The sequence below is a fragment of the Ambystoma mexicanum genome, chromosome 1q (genome assembly GCF_040938575.1).
Source record: "Ambystoma mexicanum isolate Mex_15411 chromosome 1q, UKY_AmexF1_1, whole genome shotgun sequence".
NCBI classification, from domain to species: domain Eukaryota; kingdom Metazoa; phylum Chordata; class Amphibia; order Caudata; family Ambystomatidae; genus Ambystoma; species Ambystoma mexicanum.
This window is the reverse complement of record NC_090922.1, coordinates 353,852,220-353,876,968: the sequence shown is the minus strand read 5'-3', so window position 1 is coordinate 353,876,968 and position 24,749 is coordinate 353,852,220.

The following is a 24,749-nucleotide window of genomic DNA, read 5'->3' as shown; positions in this document are numbered from 1 at the left end:
GTAGCTGGAGTGGTCCCCATCTTTCTGGAAGGGGTCCCTGCTTCTGTCACTCCAACTCAGGCCTACTCCTCATTTGAAAAGCTCTCTATCTCTCCTGGTTTCTCTTTGACTGTGGCCAACATCTACAGGCCACCTGGCCAGGCCACCCTTTTCCTCTCAGAATTGGCTGACCTCTCTTCTTCCCTCCTTGTCTCGTCCTCTCAGATTCTCCTCCCCAAGGACCTCAACATCCACCCGGATGCTTCTAATCCCTCCTCTAGGCTCTTCAGCAACCTATGCAACTCTATCTCCCTTTCCATCCTACACTCTGGTCCAACCCACTCTGCTGGACACACCTTGGATGTTCTCATCTCCTCAGAAATCCCCCTCTCTAACCCTCTCACCACTCCAATCTCTCTTGGACTGACCACTTTCTGCTCTCCTCTCACTTGAAACTTCTTGCCCCTCAAGCAAAGCCTACCCCAGCACTGCCACATTCCTTCTCGGTCTTTTGGCCCATGAAGCGGGTGTCAGTGGACACCTATGCCTCTACTTTCTCTGCTCCTCCTGCTCCTGTGGATGACTCGCACAGCCCTCTCTAACCTGCATCTTTCTATTTCCAACACCCTGGATATCTTTGCCCCTGTCATGAGAATCCGTCTGAAGCCTACCTTCAAGTGCAACTCTTGGTATGTCTCCGACTTCGCCACCCTGAAATGCAAGTGCTTTGGAGGTAGAGGGCTTTGGGCGCATCCTCTGACAAACTGGCCTGCCGCCTGCTTCAAAGGCAATACAGACTCTCTGTCCTCTCCAAGAAGACGGTCCATATCCAAGCCTGCGTCTCCGCAGCCTCTAACTACACGGCCAATCTCTTTAAAATCTGCAAGGAGCTGGCCAATCCTACTGCAGTCTCCACCTCTCCTGTTCCCTCCCTGGCCCTCTGTACGGCTCTTGCCTCTCATTTCACCACTAAAACTCAGGACAATCTTTTCCTCACTCTCCTCTTCCTCTGCCTCTACCTCTCTCAGACCTCCTTTGGTCACCTCTCCCTCTCCTCTTCCTTTTTCCTCATTTGCTCTGACTACACCTGACGATGTCTCTAGACAAGTCCGATCTATGAAAGTATCAGCCAAACAAGTGCTCCCTTGCTCCTCCAAACCATCAAGGACCACATTGCCACACTCACTCCAGCCTTGGCCGATTTCTGCAATCACTCCTTTGCCACTGGAACTTTCCCCCCTGTCCTCAAGCACTTCCTTGTGCGCCTCGTCCAAACAAAAGCCTACTGCCGATCCTACATGTCCGGCAAACTTTCGCCTTATCTCTGTCACTCCTTTCCTGGACAAACTCCTGGAAAAGCTGGCCATCTCCTAGCTTACCCTCTACACTGAATCTGTTGACTGCCTCCATGACCAGTAGTCTGGCTTCAGAGCATCCAGAGCCATGTAACTGCTCTCCTGAACACCTGTGAACATCTGATCTCTAACCTTGACTCCAGCTCTCCCTCTGTCCTCATCCTCCTTGACCTTTCCTCTGCTTTCGACACGGTCAGTCACGCCACCCTGATCAACAGACTCAGTGTGAACCGGGGCATCTCGGATCAAGCCCTGGCATGGCTGACCTCCTTCCTCCTGGACCATCCCTCCCAGGTCCAACGTGGGTCCTTTCTCTCCACCACCTCTCCCTCCACATGTGGTGTCCCCCAGGGCTCTATCGTCTCACCATGGGTATTCAATGTCAATCTGGCCCCGCTGGCCCACCTGATCTCCACCTTATCTTCTAACTTTCAGTGTTATGCAGATGACACTCAGCCCACCATCAGGCTTCCCTCAACCTCCTCTCCTCCCTGGCTCATTCCTGCTTGTTTATCCATGATTCAGGATTGGTGCACCTCGAAAAATCTTTGCCTTAATGCCAGTAAGATGGAGATTCTTCTCATTGGGACCCTTGCTCCTGCGTTCCCTCTCACTCTGGCTGTCCTCCTTGGGCCCTCCACCTTTGCCTTCCTATGAGGCTAACAACATTGGTATCATCTTCGACTCCACTCTCTCCTTCTCTCCTCACATCACAGACCTTGCCAAAAAGGCCCACTTCCGGATGCACGTCCTCAGAGGAATTCTAACTTTTCTCACTTTCTCCCAGAAGCTCACTGTCTCCAGATTCCTGGTTCTCTCCAGGCTGGACTACTGCAACAGCCTCTTTCTCAATCTGCCTACCTCTAATCTTCACCCCCTGCAACTAATCCAGAACAGGGTTGCAAGACTTATCCTTGGCCTCAAGCCCAGGGACAGTATCTCCCCAGCTTTGAAATCTCTCCACTGGTTCCCGGTGGCTGCAAGGATCAAGTCCAAGACTCTCTGCATCGTTCACAAGGCTTTCTGGGGCCGGAGCCCGCACTACATCCAACTCTCTCTTCTGAAATAGCTTCCTTCTAGAGCCCTTCACTCAGCTACAAACCAAGGTCTCCAAGCAGAGAGTGGGGGATAGATCTGTCTCCTCTACAGGTGCCTCCCTCTAGAACGGCCTCCCTGCCCATCTCAGACTTGAACCGGACCACCTGAAGTTCTGGAAGCCGCTCATGACTCTCCCTTTCTCCTCTGCCTTCTTTCTCTCACTCCCTTGCTAACTTACCTGTCTGCTGTGTCGTCTGGTTGCTTGGTTCCCTCAGAGTTTCACTAGGTACCACGCTCCTCCACAACCAGTCCTCATTTGCACTGCCTCCTGGCCTGCCTCACACTTATGGGATGTGAATGTAACCCCTCAGCCCCCTGCCCCCTTACACTTACCTAAGCCACGCTGCCTGGCTGCACTTTTCAGAGCCATGCTGCCCTGATCGCACTTCCCCCTCTCCTCTCCCTTGCAGTTCCCCTTTGCCTCCCCTTGCACTTCTATTGTCACACTTGCACGATCTGAATGACACAAGAACTAGTAGGATCGTTTGTCTTGTCCTCCCTTTGTCTTCCCTCCCTTGTATTGTGGTGCCTAGAAACGCTAGTGTACAGGGACATTATAAATGCCATATAATATCATAACCAATAGATGAGTCCCAATGGCCTTCCCTGCCACGAACACATGACCTGCTAAAATTGCTGATCTATGCAGATTAAGCGTACAGAAAGCATTGCCTTGTTCAAACAGATGAGATAAGAAATTCACTACATGAGCATGAAGTGCTCTGATTGGTTCCAAAGATCTCACAATGCATCAGCATTCCCAAGCTTGTCATGCTGTGCAATAACCCGTGAAAGTTCTGGAGACCCAGGATTCCCTGACGATATAGGAAGCTGTTGCCAAAAGACCTTTGGCATACCAGTAACCCCTAAAAACCTCCACACCACCAACTAAAGGCATCCCTGAAGAACTAGGTTGTGAGCATTGCTATCTTGGCCGAATAGGATGAGAGCAAACATAGGAATCAGAAAAGACCAAGCCATGGGCATTTCTAACAGGACAGGATCCCGAATCCTCACATGCAGATTCAATCTTGGAATCATGGGAAATGGGTCAAGGGCATTACCCTTGATTCCTGTCCAGGTTTTCTGGAAGGCATCCAAGCCACTTCCTCTGGTCCATCCTCCACCTGACGGACCATAGGAGTCGAGAATTGAGACAATATGCAAAGAGGATACGACTAGGGACTCACACAGATGTGTCATCTTAGTCTGAAATCTTAGAAGGTGTCTGAAGTTCCAATCAGCTACTGAAAGCTGGGAACACATACTGCCTGAAACACTCTGCCTGACCAGACAAAAATGCCAAAATTCCTACACTGTTTCTGCCATCAAACGTGAGCAGGGACCCTGCATCTTGCTGATGTATTGAACCTCTGAAATATTTAAACTCCCACAAGAATGCAACATTCTACCCAATCCTTGGCAAGACACTTTCCAGCCAAGGAACCCTATAACAACTCCAAACAGTTAATGTGAAGTTGCTTCTCATGAAGAGTCCACTTCACTCCGGTCATGATTTCCCTGCAATGAGCACCCTAGCCTGACGGGCTGCCACCTGATTCTATGATGAGGTTCAGGTACATTGCAAAGATTGCTATGCCATTCCACACCTGCATGTGGTTCAGACACCTTTGGCGTTCTATTCTGGCCTCCACAGAGGAAGAATCTTGTCTGAATAAATAAGGCTGGGCGTCCCGAATGGAGGAAAAACTCTTGTGACTCAGAAACATTGTTGTAAAAATGCTTTACTAATGCCGAGTTTCTTAATCATACCACATTTGGTAACCTAATACATTGATGTGATCAATTACACAAGACAAAAACAGACCATTATACATATATGGTCTGGTTAAATAAGCAGAGAAATCAAGGCACTTACAGGAATAAACATCAGAAACAATTTTTACAAGACATGTTGTACAAGACAAAGGGGTACCAGTTCATTTGTCTGGGAGCCAAAACACTTATAGTATATGCTGACTTAAACAGCTTAAATATGACAGTGTTGACATTAGACACTGTTAGGGGGACTGTTGATTCAGGTGTTTCTTGGTCACTTTGAGCATTCTATGGTGCTTGTGATTGGGCGGCCTTCATCAGGACGGAGGGTGGAATTGTGTAAAGACAGTGAATGATGGATGGATCCTGTGTGAATCTGTGAAATAACAGACAAACAATAATGTTTGAGTCACTGAGTAGCCATTCAGGTATATCATTGATAATTTGATAAGCTATCATTGCTTTAATTTGGAGAAAACCCTTAGGCAGGGGCTTACCATGTGCACCAGGAGGAACAAGATGTGGTACTCCACTTGTGTTGGTTGAGGGGAGTCCGTGTAAGGATAGAAGAGAATCTATCACGACTTGGTGGGTAACAGGCTGTTGGAAAAAAAGGGATTTATAAGTGGTAATCGCATGGAAATTCGATGTGGCTGTGTCACCATTGCATAACGGTGCAGAGGGTACCTGTTTGCTCCACTGAGGCGTTAGCAGAGATTGTCTGTACCCAGAGTGAATAGCAGTACAAACCAAGTGGTGGTATATCATGTGGTCTATGAAGTGCAAGATAGCCCACCTGGTGCTGGTGCTGTCATGCCAGGAAGGGGCCTCAGAATGGTGTGTGCCTAAGGGACACCCAATTTTGGTCTAGGAAAAGTGCAGAGAGGTCTGATATAAAGCATGAGTAGTTGCCAGTAATCGATGCAGGACCCCCTCAGAAACACGTAATTTAAGAAAAGTGCCCGATCGATGCGATTATACGATGTCGCAGGGTGCCGGTCTATGGACGACCTGTGTACAAGTGTCCTTGATGCAGCAGAGTCGATCTTGAACTCCAAAAGAATGCTGGCTTGTTTGGATACGGAGCACTGTCAATTGTTACTGTGGTTTCAGATGGTGACACCACACCACCGTGAATGATGTTGTCACATTAACAGATGGCGATCGGGGCAAGATATGTGTGGATTCCAAGATCACATGCTGGTATTGATGGCACAATTGTATGTGAACGAAACATGCCCTGGTGCCAAATAAAGTGATATTAATTCAATAATCCGCTGTGTTACATTCAACAATAGTTGAGAATCACGCCCCCTAGGATCGGGAATTGTGAGTTGCTATATTGATCACTGTGTGCCACTCAATAAATGATGTGGTCTGTCACGTGTGTGGTCTGTACAAACAGTGATGTGGAAGAACCCCAGTGTGCATAATTGGGATGGCACATGTGTGGCATATATACAGGTGACAAAATAAGCTGACACAGCTAGTAGGTGGGACATAATTGTACACAATTGAGTTGACACTGATGCTGTGATATCACATGAGCCTGACACATGTGTGGCATATACAGAGGAATAATTAACGACCTGACACAAAAAGTGGGCACCTTTGTTCTTAAAGAATCTCATCAGTTCTACTTCTGTATCGAACGGTTCTGCCTTGGCCTTGGTTCTGCCTTGTCGACTGGGACAAAAAAGTCCCAGCCGCCAAGGCAGAACCGCTCGATACAGAAGTAGAACTGAGGAGATTATTTAGGAACACGAGGTTGAAGTACTTCTTTGAGATCTACCTGCCAGAGCATCAAACTAATGGATCTAGGAAAGAAAATACTCTTTTGGACAAACACGTGAACATTACAGGCTTAAAAGCAAAACCTGTCTTCAACCCCTCACCGCAAACAATCCCAGCAGAGTTTGAGGTTTTTGAAAAACTGGTCACTAAAACCATTCTTGGTGGTATGAATAAGAACAACTATTACCAAGACAATCTCTCCAGGGAAGAGAGACTAGCTCTAACCTCCCCCAATAACAACAAAGCCATTACCATAAAACCCGCTGACAAAGGGGGTGGCATTGTGCTCCTAAATACAGAAGACTACGATAGAGAATGTAATAGACTACTCTCAGACACTGAGGCCTACTAGAAACTGAACCTCAAACCCACCGTATGACTCCAAGAAGAGATGCAAAGTTTGACATGCCATGCAGAACAAGAAGGTTGGATCTGCGAGGATGAAAGACTTTTCCTCAATAAAGCACATCCCAGATTTCCAGCGTTATATATCCTTCCTAAGGTCTATAGGAATCCAACCAATCCTCCAGGCTGTCCTATTGTTTCAGCCTGTGATTCACTTTTGGAACCACTGTCACTCTATACGGACTTCTTCTTAAAACCCTTAGTGACTCGCATGACTTCCTACATCACGGACACCACGGAAACATTAAACATACTAAGTAACATCAGGTTACCAGATGCCTGCATCCTCGCAACTTTGGATGTAGAAGCTCTGTAATCGTCCATCCCCCAGCAAAAAGGTCTGGAGGATTTATGTACCATCTTGAACACCAGACAAGACAACCGGACAGTACCGACTGATTTCATCTTGGAATGTATCAGACTCGCCATGACCGAGAATGCTTTCCTTTTTAAAGACCAACTTTTCAAAGAAACTAAGGGCGTGAGCATGGGAGCAACTTTTGCTCCGGATGTAGCCAATTTGTACATGGCCCAAAATGAATCTGATTACATCTACTCAGACGCAAATCCTTATAAGGGGCACATTCTCATTTGGCGGCGGTACATCCATGATGTCCTCTTAATTTGGATGGGTACAGCCAACGAATTGTCTCTATTCCATCATTGGCTGAACTCTTGCAACAGACACATTAAGTTTACCATCCATTGGGATTTCGATGCTATCGATTGTCTCGATCCCCACATTTACAGGTCCGGCAGCACACTAATAACAGGATTGACCGAGGATTGGTCACCGATAGATCTCAAATCAGTGTACAACTACATGGCATCTGAAGGACAATTGCCTTTGACCTATATATAAATGTACACTTCCTACTAACATCCACCAGTCTGTCTTGCTTTGCTCTTGCCACAGCACTCTTGAAATGGGGCACCTTTTTTGAAACTAAAGAAAAAGTTTGTTTATTTACTGATGCCCCTGCTTAACTCTGCAAGGAACCTTTTACTCAAAAAATGATGTTAAGCAGCCACTTGTTATAAACCTAGCACTGCTATTTTATTGTGTTGTCCTTTCTTTTTTGTTGCATTTGCATTTTCTTTTCTTTGGATTGTAGAACAGACTTGAGACTTATGCTGTATTAATGTCTACAGCTCCTCTGTCATTTGCCCTTCCTATGTATCAGGACACTGCACTTTGTTTTTTTTTGCTGGTTTGATATAGGAAGCTGTGAGTAATTAAAACCGTATTTCTAATGAATAAAAACTGTTGCTCTTAAACACACAGAGCTTACCAACACAATTTAATCTATTGATCTTGTTTACCCCTTACGGGGCTTTAAACTTCATCACAAGTATAAACCACTGGTGAATTATTGCTAACACCACTTATTTAAACTCAATTAAAACGCATACTAAGATTAAAGTATGGTCTAACTTTGTCAGGCGGCTACCCCTTGTGTGACACACTAATAACAGAACTGTTCCGCAAAAAAAAAGAACGGAACAGTCTCCTTCATTTTTCGAGCTACCACCCAGCAGGTCTCAAGTACAATCTGCCCTATGGGCAGTTCTTGTGAATCAGAGAAACTGTACCGAAAGGTTCACTCACTTAACACGCAGAATATCTCCAACAGAGACTGGTTGACAGGGGGTATCCCAGAAAAGCAGTGAAAACTTCAAAGGCACAAGGACCTCTGGATAGACTGGTCTTTGTCACCACATACAGCCCACGAGCAACCTGATGAAAAGCACAAACCATAAACATTGGCATCTGATCAATGACATCAGAACACCTTCAAAAAGAATTGTTGGGCCGTTTAAGAAAAATCGTAATCTCAAAGAAAAATTGGTCCACAACTACATTGAACCAATCAAAAAAACCACCTCTGAAACACTCTGGGGTCTAACGCCCTTAAAAGGACACAATAAATGTGGCCATTGTGTTGCATGTAACTTCACCAAAAACAAAAAGGTGTTTGAACATAACAATATTCAATGGGAACTTCAAGCACACACCAACTGCAATAGCAGAATGTTCATCTATGTGATATATTATTTGTATTTGTATTTTGTATTTATATATTTGTATAGCACATCTAGACCCTCAGGCAACTGAGCGCTTTTCTTACACGTTATAAGGTTCACACATACAGAAAGATATGTACAAGTAATAAACATTTTACATTTTCAGTAATATACTTTGAAAGCACATAGCAAGGCAATGTCTATACAGATATAGCAATGCAGGGGCATATTTAGAATAAAGTCCTTGTCAGTGTCGGTATATCACGTTTCAGTTATGTTCCTGGTCCCAGAACCAAGTTTTAACCTTATTCTGGAATGTCATGAATGAAGGCTCAGCTCTAATGGTGATTGGAAGCTCATTCCATTTTTTAGCAGCGAGGACTGGGAAACTAACTCCACCTGCCCGTTGTTGGTTGAAACGCGGAATGATGACACAATGTGTTTGAGCTGTTCTGCTAGGACGTATTGAGGTATGGCGTGAAAACGTGTTGCAGAGGTACATGGGTGCCCTATTATATAAGCAATTATGTGTTAGCGAGAGTGTTTTGAGTTCAATTCTTTGTTTGATGTTTAGCAAGTTTAGGTTCTGTCCGGTTGTAGATATATGGTGTTTCCTTGGGATGTTGCATGCAGCTCTAACTGCATTAATATGCATGACTTGCATTTTGTTTATATTCTGTGGGACATTCCTAAGTAAAGCATGTTACATTAGTCAAGCTCTTGCTACTGATATGTTATTGGTTGTAGATAGGTAGGGGCGACAAGCTGTAATAAGCTTACATGTGTACGCAGTGGTTGATGCTAGGGCATTAGTTTGTCTAGTTTGTAGAGTCAATGTGAATGCCTAGTGTTTTCACATCATTTGCTACATTAATTGTGTTACCATAAATAATTAAAGTTTTAAAGGATGTATCTAGTTTAGAGAGCTTGGATGGGGAGCTGGGTAAAATTAGTTTGGTTTTATCGTTGTTTAAGCATAAACCATGTTTAGCCATCTAGATTTGTATAACGCTGTTGTTGTCATTCAATATTTTACTATCTACAACGTAATCGCCAGTGATAGGGATGAGTATCTGGGTGTCGTCTGCGTAATTTGTGCACGTGACACCCAGGTGGTCAAGTATATCAAATAAAGGTTTGGTAAATACGTTGTAGAGCGTCAGTGACACACATGATCTTTGTGGGACACCACAGGAGACTGGCAAGGGTAAGGTTGAGGCAGATAGAGCAAAGACCCTCATGGATCTATTACTGAGGAACTATTACTGAGGAATGATTAGATCCAGGAGTTAGCTTGGTCAGAGAAATGTGCAGCAGAAGACAGATGCTTGCATAGTATATCGTGGTTCACCAGTTCAAATGCCGCAGATAGATCAAGTAGTAAGAGCTGGGCAGATTTACCTTTGTCTTTTAGAGCCTGGATCCGGTTCTTTAGGTCAATAATTGCTGTCTCTGTCCCATGTCTGGGTCTAAAGCCTGACTGTCTTAGACCTAATAAATTATAAGTTTCCAAGTATTGCTGAATTTGAAGATCAGCTGCTCGATCCAGTATTTTCCGTAAGAAAGGGACAGTGGTAATCGGACGGTAGTTAGATGGGTTGTTAGGGTCCAACATAGCCTTTTTTAGATGCGGTAGTACCCACGCATCTTTCAAACTGATGGGCACAGGACTAGAGGCAAATGAAGCATTGATAAATGCAGTAATAAAAGGAGCAAGTGCAGTTGCAGCTTCTTTGATTAGCTTAGGTGGGCAGACATCACCTTTGCAATTGGATGGTTTGAGCTTGAGTGTGATCAGCTCTACTTCTTTGGTAGATAAAGGTTTAAATTTGAATTGTGGCGATGCAATAGTGGAGGAGGATAGAAGATTCTGAGGTCTGGTATTGTAAATGAGGTTTGCTTTCAAGTTTTTTTTGTTAAGTAGCAGCGTAGCAGTGTAATTTCATCTTGAAGCGTGTTTTGTATGTTGGTACACCATTGGATGTCCTTAATACAAGGGTCAGGTAAAGGGGCAGGCGACTCAAGTTCTTTTAGAATATTGAACAGTTCTTTGATGCTTGAGTTAGCTTTGGCTATACGGTCATTGAAATTATCTTTTTTGGCTTGGACAATGGCTGTTTTATAGTTAGATGAGGCCGCAATGAAGATATCTTTATTTTGTGAAGAGGGTGAATTTTTCCAGCTAGTTTCTGCTGTACGTTTCTCTTTCCTAAGAGTCTTTAAGTGAGGTGTATACCATTTGTTAATATGGGCACAAGGTTTAGATTTCTGTAATTTGAGAGGGGCTATTGTGTTAATAGCTTTAAGGATGGTCTCATTGTATAGATTGACTAAGCTAGAAGGGTCCGAATGGGAGATATTGGGATGAGTTAGTGGTCGTAATAGAGGTAACAGATTTTCTAAGGTGAGATTGCATTTATTTCTTGTCGTTAAAGCCAGAGCTTTAATAGGTATAAAGAGGGATGAAAGTAATTAAGTGATGGTCAGTCCAGCCACATGACGCATTAGTCAGTATTTTGATGGTACATTAAGGTCCGCTAACCAATCTAGAGTGCGGCCTTTGTTGTGCGTTGGGCTAGTTATGCAATGTGTAAACCCAAGCTCAGACAAAGTATCCTTAAGGGTGGATGCTTTTGCATCTTTTGGATCATCAAGGCCTAGGTTGAAGTCACCTAGGATTATATCTTGGGACTTACATTTCGTATTTTTGGATAGTAGTTGAGATATATCATTTTTGAAGGGGGTGACGCTGCCGGGAGGACGGTAGATCAAATGTATAGTAATGGTGGTTGTGGCAGATGTGGATAATTTGACGTTGAGTATTTCGGCAGATGGTAGGTGGTGTTTGTTGATCATTCTTAATTCTAGCACCGTTTTGTAGATGAGTGCTACTCCACCTCCTTTAGTCAGGTTTGAATCTCTGTCTGCGCGTAGGATGGAGTAGTTGTCAGGTAAGGTTAAGGCTAGATCCGGGCCTGACGTAGGATTCAGCCAAGTTTCTGTCATAGCAATGATGTCAAGGTCATGGACTGTCAAGATGTCAAGTATGTCCAGGGCATGTGCTTGGATGGACCTTGCATTAATGAGCCCTACTTTAATAACATTAGGAACATTATTAGTGGAAGGTGCTGACAATTGACATTTGTTTATGGTTTTATGGCGTTTGTCTGGGATGAAGGTTTTTACAAGACCTGTTATGTTGATACCAAACCCTTTTATTTTCAGGTAACGTTTAGTTCTTGAGCCGAGACTGAGATTTCTCTGTGGAACAGGGCAGGGTCTAGAGGTGTTATTTGTGGGTGGGCAGTTAGGTATTGGGTGTAAGGTCGTAGAGAAATCAAGTGAAGGGCAAGCCTTAATTTTGGAGGTTTGGGGAGTAACTTTGTCGGGAGAGGTACAAGGGTCTTGATTTGTGCATGGTAGTGTCATAAAGCCAAAGCCATGCCCTCAGGGACGGAATAGGGGTAAGGTGGTTGCAGGTACTGTGGGGGGTACTTCACTGAGCAGGTGTCATCTCTGCCCTCTGTGTAGATGCTCCAGGTGTAATGGGAAAAGACATTCTGGAGGCAAGGCTCAAGGAAAACTACATCTCCCAGCAGCCTTATGCCCCTGGACTACAGCCCTGGCAGCCCGGATCTCGGGTGGAGAGAAATCAGGCACACGGAGCCTACAAACGGCTCAGGGAACGCTGAAGCCAATGCCCAAAACAACGCACATGTGCGAGGCAGGCACTGCGCATGCGCGATCCTGGAACGCTTGTTCGCGCTCTACATTGCAACCGAGAGGACGTGTTCGTCTGTGCTCCGGCCAAGCCTCTCGTGAGGCCGCCCTCGCTGCTGAAACATAATCCTCTGGCCCCGCGGCACCAAAGATAAGTGCTTTCTTTCACTCTCTAACGTTACAGAGCATGCCACGTACCTTTTTGGCAGTAACCTGAGTACAGAGGCTCCGGGTGTAGTGAATTAACCAACGGAGTCAGCCACGTTCTGGGGAGACGGCCTGGGCTAACTTCGTACTAACTGCATGCCGTGATTACTCTCGCCTGTTGCGGGTGTTTGTATCTGCATACTCGCCGGCGGCGAGTACTATTAGCACACAAACAAAGGCTAATTGTTTCCTCTTTTGTCAGGCGCATTCCGACAGCATTCAGGACCTGTCACTCACGGGCCCAATAACGGCGGAGCCTAGCGGGCGGAGATGTATTCGAAAACTCATTGGAAAACCAGAGCTAAGTGTCAAAAGCATGCTTAAGATGTAAAACGTTTGTTGAATGCTATGTACGGTGATAGTTTAGAACCTTGAGGCTAACTGAGCTAGTCATAAGATTCTCGTCAGAACGAGATTGAGTACTTTGGGCAATGTATACAAGAAGTGCCAATCAGAGAGCAAACTCAGTGTCCTAACTGAGTGCTAAGTCCTACCTGGGTAATGCATGCATGAAACCATTACGGAGTATAACTCTGTGCAGAAGTTAAGCGGAGTGCCAGGTCTCAACCTGGGTAATGCATGCATGAAACCATTACGTGCAGAAGTTAAACAGAGTGTCAAGTCTCAACCTGGGTAATGCATGCATGACACCATTACGGAGTATAACTCTGTGCAGAAGTTAAACAGAGTCCCAAGTCTCAACCTGGGTAATGCATGTATGAACATGTGTGTTTGAGTGAATGGTAAGAAACTCAGATATTGTAAGTGCTACGAAGCAGTCGGAGTCAAGGAGCATGCCTTTCCCACAAACCCCTTCCCTATCCCCAACTACTTCCTAATCCTCAATCCGGTTTACCTACACTGAACCTATCCAATCCGTGGACCCTAACCCTCTTTCCCTGTGAGGGTCGCGGTGTCCTGTGTTTGTCTAATCCAGGCGCCAAGACCGTCAAGGGGAGGTAGGAGTTCTTGCTGCTTCTGCGTTGGGACGGACCTCGCCTTGACAGGTAGTGGGAGACTTGTTAGCACATGAGATGTGCTGTTAATGCATGCTTTTAGGAATGTAGTAGGCTGGATGTCCAACGAGGATGGTAGAGTAGTTGTCATTGCTAGATTGATGGTTGGTGTATTGTGACGTGGATGGGAACCCATACTTAAGTGGGGAACAGTTGTTGTCTTGAGGGTGGAAGTAGTTATAGTCAAGCCGTTGATAGTGCTGGGGTGGCCTAGGAATAATATAAGTTGTGGGATCATTTTTATCTGCTAGTAGCATAGGCTGATCCAGTATGAAGCATTGTTCAGAAGGACTAAGGTAAAGCTTAATAACATGGTCGGCTAGTCCAGCAAAATAACGAGTAGGGCTAAATAGCATGGAAGGCTAGTCCCAGAGGTGACAATATGGCTAAAATAGCATGGTGGGCTGGTCCCAATGGCAACAGAGGGGCTAAAATAGCATGGTAGGCTGGTCCCAATGGCAACAATATGGCTAAAATAGCATGGTAGGCTAGTCCCAATGGCAACAATATGAATAACATAGCATTGTGGGCTGGTCCCAATGGCAACAAAGTGGCTAAAATAGCATGCTAGGCTAGTCCCATAGGTGACAACCTGGCTAAAATAGCATGGTAAACTAGTCCCAGAGGTGACAATCTGGCTAAAATAGCATGGTAGGCTGGTCCAAATGGCAACAATATGGCTAAAATAGCATGGTAGGCCAGTCCCAGAGGTGACAATCTGGCTAAAATAGCATGGTAGGCTGTTCCCAATGGCAACGATAGGGCTAAAATAGCATGGTAGGCTAGTCTCAGAGGTGACAGTATGGCTGAAATAGCATGGTAGGGTAGTCTCAATGACAACAATATGGCTAAAATAGCATGGTAGGCTAGTCCCAGAGGTGAGGTGACAATCTGTCTAAAATAGCATGGTAGGCTAGTCCCAATGGCAACAATATGGCTAAAATAGCATAGTAGGCTAGTCCCAGAGGTGACAATCTGGCTAAAATAGCATGGTAGTCTGGTCCCAATGGCAACAATCAGGCCAAAATAGCATGGTAGGCTAGTCCCAATGGCAACAATATGGCTAAAATAGCATGGTAGGCTGCTCTTGCAATAACAATAGTACTTCAACGTGTGGGGCAGAGTACGTCGGTTTAGCAAGAGATTGCTAGGTTAGTTCAATAGTAGGCAAGACTGGCTGGTGAGTTCTTGGATGCGAGATGCAACGTAGCTTGTGGGTAGGGGAGTGGGCAAAGTATGGTGGTAATCGCCAGGATGAGTATTCTCCTAGATCGATTGGGCAGTATTTCGGTGAGTTGGACTGGGAAGCCTTATGTGCCCAAAGGTTGCTTACCAACGGAGTACTGGAAATAAGGGGTCCACGATGCGGCAAGACAGGTGAAGACAGGATCCTTGGTGTGATCCTTGGTGTGTATCCGGCTATCACCTTCCGGCTCAGAGGGAGCCTGGAAATCAGCTGGGAGGCCGTGCTGGCAGCCAATCTGCTGCCGTGATAAAGTTGCTTGGCAACGGTGAACAGAGTTATCAATGCTGGTGCTGCGCCATTTTGCCCATGTGGCTTACTCTACATTGGCAAATCTATTCAGGCAGTGAAGCGACGCATCTCAGAGCACTGCTCCTGCATCAGGAATCAAGTACCAGACAAACCCTCGGTTGAACATTACGCCATCAACAAGCATACCAATTGAGAGTTTAAATGGTTTGTCGTGCAAATGCTCTCCCCGCAGAAAAGAGGAGGAGATATCAATAAACAACTGACTAAACTTAAACAAACTTGGATACACCGCCTAGATACTGTAAATAGTAAATAACAGTCTAAACCTCAGGGTTGAGTGGAATCATTTTCTGGGGGCCTAATTAAACAGCACAGGCCCACGCCCAACCACTGTGGTTCTGTTCTGCATATGTTCAAGCTGAACCATTTTACCATTGTCTACATCAAAACAGTGCGATCATGGTTTCTTACACATAACACTAATGTCACCCTAAAAGTGTGTTATTGTGTTTTTCCAAGAACCTGTGCAAGCACACTACTGCACAGGCCTCACATGTTCCATTGAGCGCCATCTATATGTTTTTTCACTGTCATCAACATAATAGTGAGACCATAAATTATCTTACATAGCACCAGTGTCATCTGCAGTCTGTGCAATTGTGCCTTGCCCACTTTTTGTGTCAAGTCGTTAATTATTCCTCTGTATATGCCACACATGTGTCAGGCTCATGTGATATCGCAGCATCAGTGTCAACTCAATTGTGTACAATTATGTCCCACCTACTACCTGTGTGAGCTTATTTTGTCACCTGTATATATGCCACACATGTGCCATCCCAATTATGCACACTGTGGTTCTTCCACATCACTGTTTGTACAGGCCACACACGTGACAGACCACATAATTTAATGAGTGGCACACAGTGATCAATATAGCGGCTCACAATGCCTGATCCTAGGTGTCATGATTCTCAACTATTGTCGAATGTAACACAGTGGATTATTGAATTAATATCACTTTATTTGGCACCAGGGCATGTTTCGTTCACATACAATTGTATCATCAATACCAACATGTGGTCATGGAATGCACATGTATCTTGCCCCGATAGCCCTATTAATGTGACAACATCATTCACGGTGGTGTGGTATCACCATCTGACACTTTCTAGTTGGGCTGCCTTGACTAACAGGGACAGAAATAACAATTATAGGCCCTGTAAACCATTCAGTCATGGCTGCCATATTCAGCAGCTTGGCCTACACTCAACGGCACTCATTACCATGGTTACAGACGCCACTGCCCCTATACACGTGGATCAGTCACAGCAGCTCCAGCACTAATTTCAACAGAGTCCATGCTGACGTTCCGATCGATCGCAATTTAAACTATGGCCACGGTAAGAATTTACAGCGCTCAGTATCCAAATAAGCTTGAATGCTTTTGGAGCTCAAGATCGACTCTGCTGCATCAAGGACACTTGTACAAAAGTAATCCGTAGATCGGCACCCAGCGACATTTTATAACCGCATAGATCAGGCACTTTTGTTACACTACACGTCTCTGTGGTGGTCTGGCATCGATCACTGGCAACTACTCACGCTTTATATCAGAGTCCCTCTGCACTTTCCTAGACCACAATTGGGTATCCCTTAGTCACACACCATTCTGAGGCCCCCTCCTGGCATGGCAGCAACAGCACCAGGTGGGCTATCTTGTACTTCATAGACCACCTGATATAGCGACACTCGGTCTGTACTACTATTCACTCTTGGTACAGACAATCTCTGCTAATCGCTCAGAGGGAGGACATAGGTGCCGTCTTCACTTTTATGCACCGGTGACACCGCTACATTGCATGTCCATGCATTTACTGCTTACAAATCGCTTTTGTCCAACAGTCTGTTACCCGCCAGTGCCGTGATAGAGTCTCTTCTATCCTTACGCGGACTCCCTTCAACCAACACAAGTGGAGTCCCACACTGTGTTCCTCCAGGTGCACACGGTAGGCCCCTGCCTAAGGAGTTTTTCCGAATTAAAGAAATAATAGCTTATCGAATTACCAATGATATACCCAATGGATACTCATTGACTCAAACATTATTGTTTTTCTGTTATTTCACAGATTCACACAGGATCCATCATTCACTGTCTTTACACAATTCCACCCTCAGTCCTGATGAAGGCCGCCCAATCACTAGCATCATAGAATGCTAAAAGTGGCCGAAAAACACCTCTGTCAACAGTCCCCCTAACAGTGTCTAATGTCAACACTGTCATATTTAAGCTGTTTAAGTCAGCATATACTATAAGTGTTTTGGCTCCCAGAAAAATTAAAGGAGACCCCTTTGTTTTGTACAACATGTCTTGTAAAAATAGTTTCTGTCGTTTATTCCTGTATGTGCATTGATTTCTCTGCTTATTTAACCAGAGCATGGATGTATAAGGGTCTGTTTTTGTCTTGTGTAATTGATATCACATCAAGGTATTAGGTTAACAAATGTGGTATGATTAAGAAATTTGGTATGAGTAAAGCATTTTTACAAAAACGTTGCTGAGTCACAATAATTTTTCTTCTATTCGGTACGCCCTGTCAGTTGTATAATTTATCATTTCATTTACCTGGACAGATCAGGGAATCGCCAGGAGCCCTACAGTATATACTGAATAAATAAGGCCACATCCTGAGGGGGCGAACATGTAAGCTCCGGATTGGCAGCTAAGGAATGAGACCTGGAAAAACTGCATGAATTGAGTCAGATAACAGATCCACAATTCAAGCCCACGTTCCCAGAGAAATCATTTGCGCTGCTAGAACTAGACTGATCTCCTTTATTGACGTGATCATGAACAAGTGAAGTTCCAGAGAAGCTTGAAGAGTATCTATATGAAACCCTAGGAACTCTATAGCCTGGCACGTAGTATGTGCAACCTTTTCCAATTTATCACAAAACCTAGGTTCTGTAAGACAACTAATGTGATCTGCCGATGGTGAACCATTGTGTTTCTGATCTTGAGCATTAACAGACTGGCATCTAGATAAATGATGAGCTGAATGCCCTAGGCCCTGAGTGGTGCCATCACTGGTTTTATGATTTTTATGAAACACTGAAGGGTAGACAAAAAGAATAGTGGAAGGTACCCAAATCTCCAATTCATTTTCCATAGAAAATGAAGGCTGTTCTGGTCTGGGCCAGGAATATTATTGGCCAGTTAAGCATCTTTGAGGTCCAACCTGGTCATACAATCTCCTGGCAAAAATGTGTTTCTCAGGAGAAGGATGCCCTCCATCTTGCAATATTTATATTCCACAAACTTATTGAATTTCTTGAGGTTGATAACCGTCCAGGCACCTTCCAGTTTCTCTCATAGCAGAAAAATATTGGTTACACAACCTGGGGTGTCAATAAGAATTTGTACTGTAGCCCCTTTCTTTCTCGATTCTGGCACCTCCTGATAAACTAATTTTGCAATTCCTTTGGGAAAAAACAACTGGAGCAGGGATGGAGCAATGGAATGGTGTGGAGAATGTAAAACCTTTGATTGGTCTCCAGAGCCCAGGGATAGAGAGTTATACCTAAAAGGAATGGGGAAACCCTGCAACCAGTCCTATATTATGACTCTGAGATTCATTGTTACTGAAATTGAATCTATTGAAAGAACCTCTTCTCCACTGGGGAAAATGTGTTGGACTGAACACCTGAAATGCTGAGCGATCTTTGATGCTGGAGTTCTTGGTAAACTGGCCAAGTAACTGACCCCTATATATCCTGATCTGTACAAATGCACAACCTCCAATTCAATAGGATTGGGCCTTGTTCAAAGAGATGCACAGTACCACATACTTTGAAATAGCTTTAATGAATTTGTCCTCTTACAAAAGAGAGTCTTCCTCTTTGGGAGCCACACTGACCAGCTCAGAATCCAAAGCTAGTAGAATAACTTTCCTGCGTTCTGCTTCTAAAACAGAATTAGAATCCTCCAAAAAACAAAGTTCTCTTTGGACCACCTCGCCAGGAGGAACAGAATCCACCATCTCCCACGAACACCATTGGCCATATGAAACATTTTTGGCCAAGGTCCAACATATCAATCACCTTTTCCTGACACACCTTAAGTGCTCATTCTAGTTCCTTCTTGGGATTCTTCCCTGCTTTGGACATAAACATGACCAACTATGGGTCCAACACAGGTGTAACTGTGGTCTTATTAAATGTGGAGGGACTAGGGCATTCCGCCCATAGCTTATTCTTCCCCTCCCTCTCTTGTGGCTTACATAACCTCAAGTCCAGGTATTTTTCAGCATGTGGTAAAGGGCTCTGCTCCCTGAATCTGAAGTGAGTCACCACAGCAGGATGGAACAAATGTGTTCCATGACTGTTTATAACTCCTTGGGTGGCCTAAGGTGCCTCTTGAACAGGGAAACCATGCCCCTCACCCTTATTGGGTGCAAAGTTATGCAGACATGGGTCATCTTTCTGCGAAACAAGCCCAGGTCAGAGAAATCAGAATTACAGTCCACATCACTCCCTAAGGGGGCAACATAGCCACTCCCCACTTTCTCTTATATGACTTGCTTCATTGGGCCATGGGTTTAGTAGACAAAGAGGTGGCTTTGGAAAAGTAAACTTTTAAATTCTGAGGCACACGCAAAACCTTTTCCCTTTTGCACCGAACAAGGACTGGTATTTTGGAATCAGATTGATTTTTAACATCTGGGTGTGTCCCTTAACATGGGATTCCTTAAGTCGATATAGATCAGTCGATCAAAATTGCTCCTCGCCTTCATGAGAAATATAAAACTTTTTCTCCATAGGCTTAACTCCCTTTCTAGTCTTCTCAGACATTTTAGTAAGGATATCAGTCATGGATGGAGACAAAAACGCAACTGCCCCTAACAAAGATGAAGTTTAGCTAGGCCCCGAAACGTTGCTTTTGTAATTTTAGGGGAACCCACTCTAGGACTGGAATTAATGGGTTCAACCATCTGACTAAATGCAAAGTCAGATAACCAGCTAAATGCACAAAACGGAGGCATGCCGTACTATCTTACTGACTTTTCTTCAGCTGCCTGAGCCATACATTTAGCCCCTGCGACACGATCCATCTATCCTTTTTTGCATTCTTTTTTTATTTAGTTTGGTGCTCTCTGCACTTGTCTGACCTCCCCTCCCAGTCAGCTTCCTTTTTATTCCTTTCCTCCCACATCCCATTCCACCCCCAACATCCTATTAGGCCATGAGGCCAAGAGCAAGCTCCACAAGGGTCTAGGCCCCTAGTAGCAGCCTCCAGAGGAACTATTCTTCAGCTGCCAGAGTAGTAAGTGTAGCCCCTGCCACGTGACCCATCCAACCTTTTTTGCATTATTTTTTATTGAGTTTGGCTCTCTGCGTGCTTGGCTGACCTTGCCTGCCCACTCCCTATCTGCCTGCTGTTTATTCCTTTCCTCCCACCTCCCATCCCACTCCCAACCTCCTAATGAGCAGTGTGGCTAAGAGCAAACCCCACAAGGGTCTATGCCCCTCGCAGCAGCCTCCAGAGGGACTTTTCTTCAGCTGGCCTGAGTGGTAAGTGTAGCCCATGCTACGTGACCCATCCAGCCTTTTTTGCATTCTTTTTTATTTAGTTTGGCACTCCACATGCTTGGCTGACTTTGCTTGCCCACTCCCTGTCTGCTTCCTGTTTATTCCTTTCCTCCGACCTTCCATCCCACCCCCAACCTCCTAATGGGCAGTGTGGCCAAGAGCAAGCCCCACAAGGGTCTAGGCCCCTGGTAGCAGCCTCCAGAGGCACTTTTCTTCAGCTAGCCTGAGTGGTACGTTTAGCCCCTTGCACATGACCCATCCATTCTTTTTTGCATTCTTTTTTTATTTCGTTTGGTGCTCTCTGTGCTTGTACGGTCTCGCCTCCCCATTCCCTGTCTGCTTCCCGTTTCTTCCTATCCTTTCACCTCCCATCCCGCCCCCAACCTCCTATTGGGTTGTGTGGCCTAGAGCAAGCCCCATGAGGGTCTAACCCCCTCGTAGAATCCTTCAGAGGCACCTTTCTTCAGCTATCCGAGGGGTAGCTTTAGCACCCTGCCATGTGACCCACGCATCCTTTTTTGCATTTTTTAAAAATGTAGTTTGGCGCTCTTTGCGCTTGTCTGGCCTCCCCTCCCTGCTCCCTGTCCGCTTAATGTTTATTCCTTTCCTCCCATGTCCTATACCACGCCCGACCTCCTATTGGGTTGTGAAACCATTTTGGACAACCACTCAGGGCAGCCTCTAAGGCCCACTAGGCAAAGGGCAGCTCCCTACTCAGCAGCTTCACCACATGTTTGCTCGTGTTCGCCTGGGACGCCTGAAACAGACAACCTACAGCAACTGATAAGGTAAGTGTGGTGTAGGCGGGGAGTACAGCAATTACTGTACTCCAGTAAAACCCCGCTACTCCTATTACCTAACTATCTTATACGTATGTGGATCCAGTATTGTATAACTGTTATTTCATTACTCTGCCAACGCTGAAACTAAGTGGTCTCTCCTCATACCGGTGAATCTAAGCGAGTTTCAATTGCGACCCGCATTTTCCCTCTGCTCTGACATTTGAATGTAGGCGTGTTTCCCACTGCTGTGCATATAGATCTCTAGGTGCATCTTTCCCCACAACTCCACTGTGATCTCTCAATTTAGGTGTTTACCCACTGCTGTGCATAAGTATGTCTAGGTGGTTTTCCCCCATCATGGTAACTCTTGAATATTTTTTCAATCTAGGTGTTTTCCCACTATTGTGCGTTTCGAATTCTAGGTACTTTTCCCCACCTCTGTAACTTTTAAACCTAGGTGTTTTTTACCACTGAGGTGCTTTTTGATTTCTAGACGTTTTTCCCCTTGACTGTGACTTTTGTATTAGGTGTTCCCAACTGCTCTGTGTTTTAACCTAGATGTTTCTCTCACTGCTGTGCTGTTCTTGGTGATCTAAACATCTGGTTTGACACCCCCTACAGCCCCATGACCCGCCATCTCCTTGACAACCTGGAAGCCTTAATTGGACCCAACTCATATCAGACCCCACTCACATCACAGGTCACACCTTAGATGTAGTGTTCAGCTCGTCCAACTTGATCTCATCTCCTCTCACCGGCCCCCTCATCTGGACTAATCACTCTGCTATCTTTTTCTCTGCTCTGATTCCCGCGCCCCCCTCTTGTCATGATGCCTACCCCCGGGGAACCAGACCAGGTCCAGCAGCCCCGGGAGCAGGCATCACATTCCCGGGGCAGGGCCCAGCGACCCCTGTTAGGGGCCATCTGGACACAGTCCTGGTGCCTTTGGCGCCGAGCTCATATGAGACTTCAGTCCTGGTGCCAGAGGCGCCAGGCTCTTAAGGAGAAAACTTACCTGGACTTACCTGATGCAGACCATGCGGCAAGGGATCCAAGCCCTCAAGAGGCCTAGAAGGGACTACTTTACCTAGGAACTCTTTGCCACTCTGGTGTGGCGGCGGAGGAATACTTACCTGGAACTACTTTGGAGGCTATTCAAACCACGCCCGAAGAGCAGCACACACTTTGCGTTATTCTGCATCCAACAGCGTAACACTCACCGTGCCTGCAGCAGCATCCAGACTTCAGCCACGCCCGCCTCGAACCCAGAGCACCTAGAAACAAAGGAAAAAAGGAGAAAGGTTAGAACTAGGACATTTACCAGTTTCTTACCTGATTCCAGAGCCATCGCATCGTCGAACCAAAAGAAAGACTTCATTTTTAACGCCAGCAGCAGCGCATCGCTGCACTCACCGTTCCTCGCAGCATCTTCACGTTTCACCGCAGCCTCCTGCATTTTCCCGCAGCATTCTGGCACCTGGGGAAAGATAAAGACAATAAGGTGAGCCAAGGGAACATATAGAGGAATACTGGTTACCACCCTAAGACTTACCTGATTTACGACCGGGGGAACCATTCCTCACCTCGGGTCGGCGTAGCTCCCACTGCATCATCGCCGTACCCCGGCCCCTATTGGGAAATAAAAGCACAACAGGGTAAAGGACAATCAAGGGGAGCCACCTCCTGCCAAAGACTTATCTGATTTTACTGCCAGAGGTATTCCTCCTCGACTCTGGTTTTCTCTCAGCACCTGAATAAAGGAAAAGACCACAGATTACGGGATTGGATAGGAGTGATGGTCAGGCATTTGAACTCTTACGAACTGCATACTTACGGCGTCTTGCCGGGAGAGTCAATATAACCCTGGAACTCACCAATTTGTTTGACCAGTGGATCAACTGGTCCATCACGCGCCCCTGCGCTCGAAGCAGGATGGAGAGCTCGCCCTTTCAAAACATAAGGTGAGACTTGGGAGGGGACATCAGAGGTGGTCAGTGGGGAGAACAACGAGGGTGGGGGAAAGTACGCTCAACTCCACGGGTGGTTAATTCCCCTTTCTCCATCCACAGAAGAGTAATCCTACAGGCCTGACAAACGACACACCTCGCCCCTACGCATTTCGCTGGAGGAGGCCGCAGCAGCCCAGATCAGACCGGCGCCTCTGTGGGAGTCAGCTGAGCGTAACACCTCTCCCCACACAGCCATCCCCCGCTGTCACTCGCAAAATCCCGCTCTGGAACAAGGTAACCATCTGCCTGGACTTATCATGCTGCCTTCTCGCATCCCTTGCAAATCTCCCCCTCCAAGGAGGAACCCCTTCCCCAGACCTCTTTTACCAATGGTTCTCTAACACTCTATCCCCCATAACTCCTTCAATACCACTTATCCACTGCACAGGTGGAAAACCAAAACAAAGCCACCCTTGCTAGACAGATGAGAGCCTACCAACTTGAAATTTGAAAAGCCAAACATGCCTTCTATACCACCCACAGTGACAATGCAAAAAAACCCTCCAAAGAACTCCACAAAATGATCTCTGGGTTCAAGACTCCCCTCTGCTCTTCCGCTCCGTCCCCATCTCCCAATCTCTGTGCAACACTCTTCTGACCAAAGCGGATCATTGATAAACATCCCGGGACATATCCATGCATGAGTTGTGGAAATTGTAATAATACCATCAAAGGATCTTTCATATCACACCCCAGAACAGGAGAAAAAATTCAGCTCAGAAACCATGCGACCTGTTTGTCTGAAAATGTGGTTTGCATTCGACTTAAAAATCCAGCATCAGCAGTAGCAAGACATTTTACTCAGAATGGCCATACATTAGCATAAGTACGATTTGCAGTACTGGAAGTGATTCCCACCAAAGGACAGAGTGCTAACATGAATCAATTGAGAGCACAAAAAGAAGCACTATGGATCGAAAGATTGGGGTCACTGAATCCCGATGGGATGAATGAAGAACTTGATTTGAGTTGTTTTCTGTAAACTATAGATATGATTTGAATTTATGTAGAGAAACACGCACATCTTTTAATATCATTTCCTTCTGATTCTTTTTAGTAAGCAGTCTCCATTCAGTTTCGACGCAGTGCAGTTGTTTCCTATTTTCCTATACTTTTGTCCTAACTTACTTTTTTTCACCAGCTCTTTCGCAACACATAATTTCAGTTTTGCATCCTTTTTTATATTTGTATTAATATTTATTTTTTTATTGCTTTATTTTTTCTGAATTTGCCATCTTTAATTTCACCCACCTACATTTTTTTGTCTTCTCTCTTTTTTCACTCCTTTAACTTTCACACTTCCCCCTGTTTACCGCTATTTAGCGCTCTTTCGCTAATGCACTCCAATTGCATAAATGCACCATCTCAATATGGCGGTCACATTTGCTTTGAACATGAAGCTCCTCTTTTCAACAAACCGGTATTTTGGTTTCTATAGCTACCTCCCTGACTCATCTAGTTTCGTTTTTATCACTCACAAGCAGACAGCTAATGACATG